Below are 10,457 nucleotides of genomic sequence, written 5' to 3'. Positions count from 1 at the left end.
CCAGGGAATTCCCAAAAAAATCAGACCTTGAGCTCCCATTCTAGCACTGTACAAAGGAGACAATCCAGTAAATCCACAATTAAATATGTATTGTAACTTTCTTCCCAGCATTACTATTTTTGCAAACATAGAGACTGGTTAAGTAACATATTTCTGTAGGGGCGGAGGGTGAGGGTAAGGGGACCATTGGCATTGATCTCATCATCTATCTCCTTGATGCATATTCTAGAAGACACCACAAATATAACAGGTATACATGATTTGATATAAAAATGATATAACAAATACAAAAATATACTAAGAGATATAAAAATGAGTTGAAAAGTATGACCTGTGATAGAAATAACAGAATTGAAGATATTTTTCTAATATAATAGGTAGAAGAGAAGGAAAAAACTCTGATGTCAGACTTTCCCCACCTCCTTTCCTTTCCAGCCTGACATAATTTTGGTCCTTCTAGGTCAGGATTCTTTTCCCCTCTGGACCTCCATTGGCTGGTCCCGCTGCCCGGAAGACCATGCCTTACTCCACACCCTTCATCCCCACTCCATCCCTCCTCTTCACTTGGCTAGCTCCCACACAGATCCAGACCCCAAATCATAAGAGGAAACCCTGGAAACATAAAGACTGGTTATATTAAAAAACAAAACAAAACAAACTCCTTTCAAGAATAATGTGTACTACTGTTGGGTGGGATGGAGGGTTTGAAACCTACAAGCGTGTGTTCCAGCAACTGCCTTTAGAGAGGATGGGTGGATTTGGTTAAAAGTAGGGCTTTTGTTTTGCAAGTTTGGGCTAGAGTTGAATTGCTTAGGATAATGGAGGAGTAAAAGAATACTTCCCTCAATAGGTCTCCCTCTCCAACCTTCCCTTATATAGTATTCTGCTCTCTGTTGAATACATTTTGAATGAATAGTTAAAGACTATTGGCTTAAGTGGGTGACAAATTAGTGTTCTGCCCAAAACACTCAAGGGATCATCTAGCGTGTTTCTGCCCATCTGCAGGTTGTTGCCTAAACATCACTTTCACTGTTGTAGTCTCAGTTCTGAGCACTCAAAAAAAATTATAGAATGCATAAATTATGTGATGGAGTAGAATAGTGACATGACTGGTTCTTTCAGAGAAGCTTAAACTCGGAACCAGAGAAAGAAGACTGTGAAATAAGCCCATGTTTGTAACCTGGGGTTTTCTGTTTTCACGCAGCTGCTTCCTGCCATGGTGAGTGGGCATGAGCTAGAGGAAATAGCGTGGAACTGGGATTCAAGAGACCTGATTTTCTTTCTTTTTTTTAAGTTGAAGTATAGTTGATTTACAATGTTGTGTTAGTTTCTGGTGTACAGCAAAGTGATTCAGTTATACATACATATATATATTATTTTTCATATTCTTTTCCATTATGGCTTATTAAAGGAAATTGAATATAGTTCCCTGTGCTATACAGTAGGACCTTGTTGTTTATCTGTTTTATATATAGTATAAACAGTATATCTGTTAATCCCATAGTCCTAATTTATCCCTCCCCCACCCCCTTTCCCCTTTGGTAACCACAAGTTTGTTTTCTATGCCTGTGAGTCTTTTTCTGTTTTGTAAATAAGTTCATTTGTATCATATTTTAGATTTCACATATAAGCAATATCATATGGTATTTGTCTTTCTCTGTCTAACTTACTTCACTTAGTACAATAATCTCTAGGTCCATCCATGTTGCTGAAAATGGCATTATTTCATTCTTTTTTATGGCTGAGTAGTATTCCATTGTATATATGTACCACATCTTCTTTATCCATTCATCTGTCGTGGACATTTAGGTTGCTTCCATGTCTTGGCTGTTGTAAATAGTGCTGCTATGAACATTGGGGTGCATGTATCTTTTCGAATTAGAGTTTAAGAGAGCTGATTTCTAAACCTAGTTCTGCCACTTGTGGTATACCTTTGGGTAACTCATTGGAACAGTAGAGGTGTTGAAAGTATTAGGTCTGTAAAACACCGGGTACAATTCTGATTAAAACATTTATATTCATAAACATAGAGTGAAAATATCAACCAGATCAAAATGGTGTCATCAAAATGTCTGGCACAACCTCCCTACTAATAAAAAGAAAAGGAATTACTTGGCTAGTGCATGTTTTTCCTATCACGATAGCAAACACATGAAAGATAGATAAGGTCTGGTATTAGTGAGGGTGTAGAAAAATGGCAGGCTCACAAATCATGGTGGGAGCATAAAAGAGGTTACAAACTTCTCAGAAAGTGGTTTGATACATTTTTGGAGTGGTATTTAAATGCACATACTACTGAACAAAAGACTCCTCTTCTGGGGATGGATCCTGCAGAAATAATAGCAAAAGCACCTTAAGATGCGTATTCAGTGGCATCCACTGTTTATGTAATCCTAACACATCCAAGCAGTCCAGTCTTTACATGGAGTCACATTAAAAGATGTTCAGCAATCATGGATGGACCTAGAGATCATCATACTAAGTGAAGTAAGCCAGACAAAGAAGATAAATATCATATGATATCACTTATATGTGGAATCTAAAAAATGATACAAATGAATCTATACACAAAACAGAAACAAACTCACAGACATAGAAAACAAACATATGGTTACCAAAGGGGAAGGGGAGTGGGAGGGATAAATTAGGAGTATGAGATTAACAGATGCACGCTACTGTATATAAAACAGATAACAACAAGGATTTACTGCATAGCACAAGGAACTATATCCAGTATCTTGTAATAAACTATAATGTAAAAGGGCTTCCCTGGTGGCGCAGTGGTTAAGAATCCGCCTGCCAACTCAGGGGACACGGGTTCGAGCCCTGGTCTGGCAAGATCCCACATGCCACGGAGCAACTAAGCCAGTGCGCCACAACTACTGAGCCTGCGCTCTAGAGCCCGCGAGCCACAACTAGTGAAGCCCGCACGCCTAGAGCCTGTGCTCTGCAACAAGAGAAGCCACTGTAATGAGAAGCCCGCACACCACAACCAAGAGTAGCCCCCGTTCACTGCAACTAGAGAAAGCCCACGCGCAGCAGCAAAGACCCAACGCAGCCAAAATAAATGAATGAATGAATGAATAAATAAATAAATAAACTTATTTTAAAAAAGAGGAGTCTTTATGTACTAATCAAAGAAATCCATGATATGTTGATATGTTGAAGAAAAGCAGATTGGTTGTATGGTGGCGGGGAGAGAGAGAGCTTGAGAGAGAAAGCATTTTTAAGAGGTGGGAGTCTGGATGCTACTTACTGTTTTGTTTTTCACAAAAAAACAATAAAAAATAAAAGCAAACGTCAACCTTTAGAGCTGAGGAGTCTCCTTTCCATCAACAGAAGGGAAACTCCTTGACTACCCTGGGGTGTGACAGTTGGGGCTAGAAGTGTTGCCTTCTGAGCTGGGAATCAGTGGAAACCATTAGCGAGGCAACGGTCTGGCCGCTCAAGGCTCTCACTTCTGCCTCTGTCATTCACAGCTCAGCATCACTCCCACGAGCATGATGATTGCCTTGGACACCTCTGCCAAAATCCTCCAGCGCATCCTGCAGTGAGAGTTCACAGAACAGAATGTGTGAGCTGGAAGGAATCGTGTCCATTACTTCTCAAAGCAAACTCATGAAGAGCCTATCTCATAGTGGACCCTTGCGGGGCACACATAGAGGACACAGCAACGGGGCAGACACAGTCCCTGCCCTCATGGAGTTTACAATCTAGTGGGGGAGACTGAAAAGTCCACGGGTCATTCCAATGCCATAGGACACAACCTGCCTTGGGAAACGTGCTGGAAGGTGTTGGAGGGGGACACCTAACACAGGGAAGGCTTCCAGAAGAAGATGATGCTCAACTAGACTCGATGCTGAACTCAATGAACAATGACCTTGGTGGCAGCATGGGAACTAAGCGGCTGCATGTGGCTGTATTGCAGGGTGCTTGAGGCAGGACTGCAGGGGAAGGTGAGAGAGTGTCCAGTGGGTAAGGACGGCCAGATCACAAAAGTTGCTTTATAACAGCTACAGTAGGAATTTGGTCTGTATCCTGAAGTCCATGGGGAGACTTTCAAGATTCATTTTTGGTTTGTTTTTTCAGTTTTTTAATTGAGGTATAATTGACATATAACATTATATTAATTTCAGGTGTACAACATGATATGTTTGCCCCCAAGACAAAACTCATTTAAGAATTTTAAGCAACGGACTTCCCAGGTGGCGCAGTGGTTAAGAATCCACCTGCCAATGGAGGGGACACGGGTTCGATCCCTGGTCCGGGAAAATCCCACATGCCGCGGAGCAACTAAGCCCGTGCGCCACCACTACTGAGCCTGCATGCTGCAACTACTGAAGCCTGTGTGCCTAGAGCCCGTGCTCCGCAACAGGAGAAGCCACTGCAATGAGAAGCCCGCACACCACAACGAAGACCCAATGCAGCCAAAAAATAAATTAAATTTTTTTAAAAATTAAAAAAAAATTTTTTTTAATTAAAAAAAAGAATTTTAAGCAGGGAACTAACATGACTGAATTTGTTTGGAGAGACCACACTGGCTAAAATTTGCAGGGGCGTGGTAGGCAGAATAATGGCTTCCCAAAGATTTCCACATCCTAACCTCTGGAACCTGTGAATATGTTACATTATGTGGCCAAAGGGATTTTGCAGGCATGATTAAATTAATGCTCTTGAGATGAGGAGATTAGCCTAGACTAGCCGATGGGCTCTATGTAATCACAAGCATTCTTAAAAGTGGAAGGCAGGGAGGGCAGGAGGGAGAGGCAGAGGAGATTTGCTATGGAAGAATGATAAGAAAAATGTATCATGGCTGGCCGTGAAAAATGGAAAAGGAGGGCCATGAGCCAAGGAATGGAGGAAGCCTTTATTTATTTATTTATTTATTTTTAAAATAATGAACTGGGTCCTATTTATTTATTTATTTATTTAGCTACTCTTTAGTGGGGTGCGGCTGACTTATTGTGGTGGCTTCTCTTGCTGCGGAGCACAGGCTATAGGCACGCGGGCTTCAGTAGTTGTGGCACGCAGGCTCAGTAGTTGTGGCTCACGGGCTCTAGAGTGCAGGCTCAGTAGTTGTGGCGCACGGGCTTAGTTGCTCCGCAGCACGTGGGATATTCCCGTACCAGGGATCGAACCCGTGTCCCATCCATTGGCAGGTGGATTCTTAACCACTGCGCCACCAGGGAAGTCCTAGGAAGCCTTTAGAATGTAGAAAAGTAAAGGAAATAGACTCTCCTCTAGAGTCTCTGGAAAGGAAGATGGCCATGCTCACATCTTGATTTTAGCCCACTGTTGGACTTCTGACCCACAGAACTTTGAGATCACAGACTTGTGTGGTTTTAAGCCACTACGTTTGAGGTAATTTTTTACAACAGCAGTAAGAACTAATGATACAGATTTGGTGCCGCTGTAACAGATACCTGAACAAGTGGAAGTGACTTTGGAATTGGACTGTGGGAAGAGGCGGGAAAAACTCTGAGGGGTATGAAAGAAAAAAACCGAGATCACCTTGGACAGACCTTAGTACAAATATGGAGACTAATGACTCTGCCAGTGAGGACTCAGAAAGAAGCATGGCAGAGAAAACATAAATCGACTTGGAGGATACCTAAATCAGCATGAACAAACTTGGTAGCAATATGAATGCTGGAGTGCTGCCTGTGAGGCCTCAGGCTCAGAAGGAGATGAGGAACATGTCGTTGGAAACCGGAGGAAAGGGTGATACCCAGTGGCAAAAAAAAAAACCCCCAAAAAACCCCCAAAACCTTAGGATTGTGTGCCCTGCAGTTCTGTGGGAAGCAGAACTTATCAACAATGAACTTGAATATTTAGCTGAGGAGATTTCCAAGCAAAGAGTTGAAGGGTATGGCCTGGTTTCTTGCCACTTATGGTAAAATGAGAGGGGAAACAGATAAATTCAAAGAAGAACTGACCAACAAAAAAGAGCCAGGACTTGATGATTTGGGGAATTCTCAGCCTATCTAAATTGCACATGATATTAAAATGAAGAGATTCACTGCCAGGAAAGCTGCTTGAGGGGAAAAGCTGAGGATGTGCTGGACAATCTTTTGTTAATTTCTCTGAAAGATCCAAAGATTTGTGTATTCAGCCACATAAAGGCTTTTTGGAGAGATTAAGTATGTGACCCACAGATTCCCCTCAGCTATCTCATCAGAAGCCAAAAATAGAAATGAAATGATCTAGGGAAGATCTGTGGAGGACCCTCTTGTCTAATGGAGTGAATTCGTGGGCTTACATGAGAGACCTACAAGGTTCTTGAGAATTTTATACCAGGAGAAACAGTGGAACTTGGACTGAAAGGGACAGAGAGGATGAAATGAAACAAGACTACATGACTCCCAAAATTCTACAGGCAAGAAACAGACTGATAAAACTAGCCTTGAAACAGCTGCTATCTTTCAAGAAAAAAGAAAAATGACTCAGGAGGCAGATCTGTGGGCCCGGAGAGCTGAGCCTTGAGCTACAGAGTATTATTCCTAGGCCTTGAAACTTACTGGAGTTTGTCCAACTTAATTTTGAAATTACTTGGGACTGGTGATTCCTTTATCTCTTCTTTTTCTTTTTTTTTTTGCACACGAATGTCTGTAACTGTTACCTTATGCCAGTAGCACCATTCTATTTGGGGAGCAGAGAACTTGTTTTCTAGTTTCACAGGTCCACAGATGGAGAGAAACTTCACTAGATTATACTGAGTGTCATCCAATACCTAACAAACACAGACAATTTCAGTGGCGAGACTTGGGACTTTTGAGCTGATGAGATTTTGGACTTTGAGTTGATACTTTAATGGGCTGAGACTTTGGGGGAACTTTTTGGAATGAAGTGAATGTATTTTTCATGTAAGACAGACATATTTAGAGGACAGAGAGACGACTATGGTAGGTAAAATAAGAGCTCTCATGTCCACATCCTAATGCTCAGAATCTGTGAATTTGTTACACTACATGGCAGGAGGATCTTTGTAGATATAATGAAGTTAAGGATCTTGAGATGGAGAGATTACCCTAGATTATACGTGGGTCCAAATGCAATCACAAGGAAATGTGATTTTCTTTTTTTTAAGTAGAGGAAAACAGAAGAGAGAAGCGTAGAGAAATTTGACTATGAACGAATGGTCAGAGAGGTGTAATTTTTCTGGCTTTGAAGATGAAGGATGGGGATCATGAACCAAGGAATGTGGGAAGCCTCTAGAATGTGGAAAAGGCTAGGAGATGGACTCTCCCCTAGAGTCTCCAGAAGGGAACACAACAAACAAACAAGGGGCAAAACTGAGGCAAAGAGTCAAATTCAGAGGTGGTTGTAATCCAAGCAAAAGAGGCTGGGGTCCAGAGTTGCAGTGGGGATGGATTGATAAACATATATGAGGTATTGTGACTGGAACATGGTGATAATACTTCTGGGGGAGAAGAGAGGGAAGAGTCCAGGCTGACACCCAGATTTTTAGCTTAAGCAACAGGGCAAAGGAACCACTGGTTGTGTGGGCCACACAGGAAGAAGAGCAAGCTTGGGGGCAAGCAGATCATTTCATTTTGGACATATCAAGTTGGTGGTACCTGGGGAACATCCAAGAAGCAGTTGGATAAGTGCTCTGAGGCTCTGGGGAAAACATAAGTGATAGCTAAAGTCAGTGGAGTGGGTTAGGTGGCCCAAGAAGAACATACGCATTAAGAAGAAAAGGACAAGACAGGACCCTTTGGAGTGGTAAATAAGGGTGTGCAGAGAAAAGAAACCCACAAAGGAGCTTGAGAAGGGACACCTATAGAAAAGCAGGAGGAAAACAAGGAGAATATAGCTCATGGAAGCCAGCACTGGGGTTTACCAATGTTGTACCAGAACTGGGAAAGAATCAGATGCAAGAAATAGGGGGGAATATGGAACCAAGACCAGGATTGGGCAGTTCACAGGAGTCTGGAGGAGCTCTGCTCCAGCTTGAGAAGGAAGTATGGTGGTTGGCATTTTCTGCTAGGCATATGACAGCAGCCAGAGTCCAGGAGAGCAAACCTACTTACGGCTGGGGCTCCACTTAGAATGGGCAGCTGGTTCCAAGAAGGGCTTCTAGCTCCTCTCACTGTGCTGTGGCTAAGAGACCCGTGCTCCGCTACCCCCACCCCATTCCAGCAGGGAGGAGGGATCATGTTATCTACCCTGTGTTCTGAACATTCGTCCTATTCCCTGTCTTTGCTTACAAAGTTCCTTCTACCTAAAATAAATATCCAAAGCTTGCAGGGCACTGTGCTAAGCACTTCATGGACATCAAGAGGCATTAGTGTTGCCTCTGTTTTACAAACGAGGAAACTGAGGTTCAAAGAGGTGAAGTGACTTGCTCAAGGTCACACAATTAGTTTGTGGTAGAATCAGGACCCAAGTTTAGCTGAATACAATTTCTAAGCTGTAATTCCCCAGAAGCTGTGATCTCTCCCTCACTGACTTCCCACCGTGTTTTATCTTCTCTCTGCATTTCATCTCCCTAGGAATTTTTCTACCTGAGAAAAAGGCTTTTATTCACCTTGTGAAGTTTTCAGCATGGTGTTATGCGGAAGAGAACCACTAGGTGGCACCAGAGGACCAGAAGCCTGATTTTCTCCAGGCCAGGAGTTGGACTCTCCCAGAGAGGGAGGAATGGGTGGGGAAGGGGGTGTGACCTTTTCTTCTTGATCCAAGTCCACGTCTCCTTCCCATCAGAATTGCAGAGAAAGGATCAGGGATTGGAAGATTAGAGATTAGAGGTCCGAGTATTGTAAACTGGAGTGGCACAGGCCTCAAGTCTAAGAATTCACTAAGAGGAATTTCCCTGGTGGCTCAGTGGTTAAGAATCTGCTTGCCGATGCAGGGGACACGGGTTCGAGGCCTGGTCCAGGAAGATCCTACATGCCGCGGAGAAACTAAGCCCGCGCGCCACAGCAGCTGAGCCTGCTCTCTAGAGCCCGTGAGCCACAACTACTGAAGCCCGAGTGCCACAAATACTGGAGCCCGCGCGCCTAGAGCCGGTGCTCCCAAAGAGAGAAGCCACCGCAATGAGAAGCCCGTGCACCGCAACGGAAGAGTAGCCCCCGCTCTCTGCAACTAGGGAAAGCCCTTGCGCAGCAACGAAGACCCAACGCAGCCAAAAATAAATACACAAATAAATAAATAAATAAATTTATTTAAAAAAAAAAAGAAGGGCTAGGAGCAGCAAAATAAAAGTGATGGCAGGCTTGCGGTGGGGCTGGATTTCATTCCACTCCCTGCTCTGTCATACACTTTTGTGCAGAGCTCAAATTGCACAGCCGTAAACGGTGATCTTAGTGGAAAAGGGAGGAAATGCATATTACTGGTACCTACCATAACCAGAAACAGGGGAAACCCAGCTGAGCATCCTTGGGGAAATCACTTCATTCCTCTAAGCCTCAGTCTTCTTTTCATAAAATGGGAATAATCAAGGGACCCACCTCATCGAGGGGTTCTGAGGACTTAACAACAAAATGCACATAACACACTAGTACAATATTTGTCATATAGCAAGTGCTCAATATGTACTGTTATAAATATATAATTATATTATAATAATACAAATATATAAATGATAAATGTTCCTAATAAATAGTAGTTTTTAGCTATCCTTTTTTTTTTTTAAACATCTTTATTGAAGTTTAATTGCCTTACAATAGTGTGTTAGCTTCTGCTTTATAACAAAGTGAATCAGTTATACATATACAATATGTTCCCATTTCTCTCCCCTCTTGCATCTCCCTCCCTCCCACCCTCCCCATCCCACCCCTCTAGGTGGTCACAAAGCACCGAGCTGATCTCCCTGTGCTGTGCGGCTGCTTCCCACTAGTTATCTATTTTACATTTGGTAGTGTATATATGTCCATGACACTCTCTTACCCTGTCACATCTCACCCCACCCCCTCCCCATATCCTCAAGTCCATTCTCTAGTAGGTCTGTGTCTTTATTCCCGTCTTGCCACTAGGTTCTTCATGGCCTTTTTTTTTTTTTTTTTCCCTTAGATTCCGTATATATGTGTTTTAGCTATCCTTTTTATGATTTTGTCACTTAATTAATTCCTCACGCTATAGGCCTGACACATAGTAAGTAGGTCCATGGGAAATAATAGTGGAAAAAAAATTTTTTTAATGAATTTCAGTCATGTGCTCTGGGCTAATCTAGGTTGTAGAGGCTGGGAAGACTTTCTGGAGGTGGAGTCTTTAAGGACCAGCTAAGGATAACCACACCCTCTGCAGTATACAGAACAGTGCCTGGGTATAGAAAAAAGGTGCAGTGAATATTTTAGAAAGAAGGAAGGGAAAGAGGATGAATGGAAGGAAGGAAATGAGGGAGGAAGAGCAAAAAGAAAGAAAAGCTCAAGGAAATCTTTTGGCTGAGCTAAGCATATCTGAGAAGGAACTACAAATAGGATCCCTAGCAAAATCCTTATTAGAGCATTGACATC

Source organism: Balaenoptera acutorostrata, chromosome 1 (genome assembly GCF_949987535.1).
Source record: "Balaenoptera acutorostrata chromosome 1, mBalAcu1.1, whole genome shotgun sequence".
Lineage (NCBI taxonomy): Eukaryota > Metazoa > Chordata > Mammalia > Artiodactyla > Balaenopteridae > Balaenoptera > Balaenoptera acutorostrata.
This window is presented reverse-complemented; position numbering follows the sequence as displayed.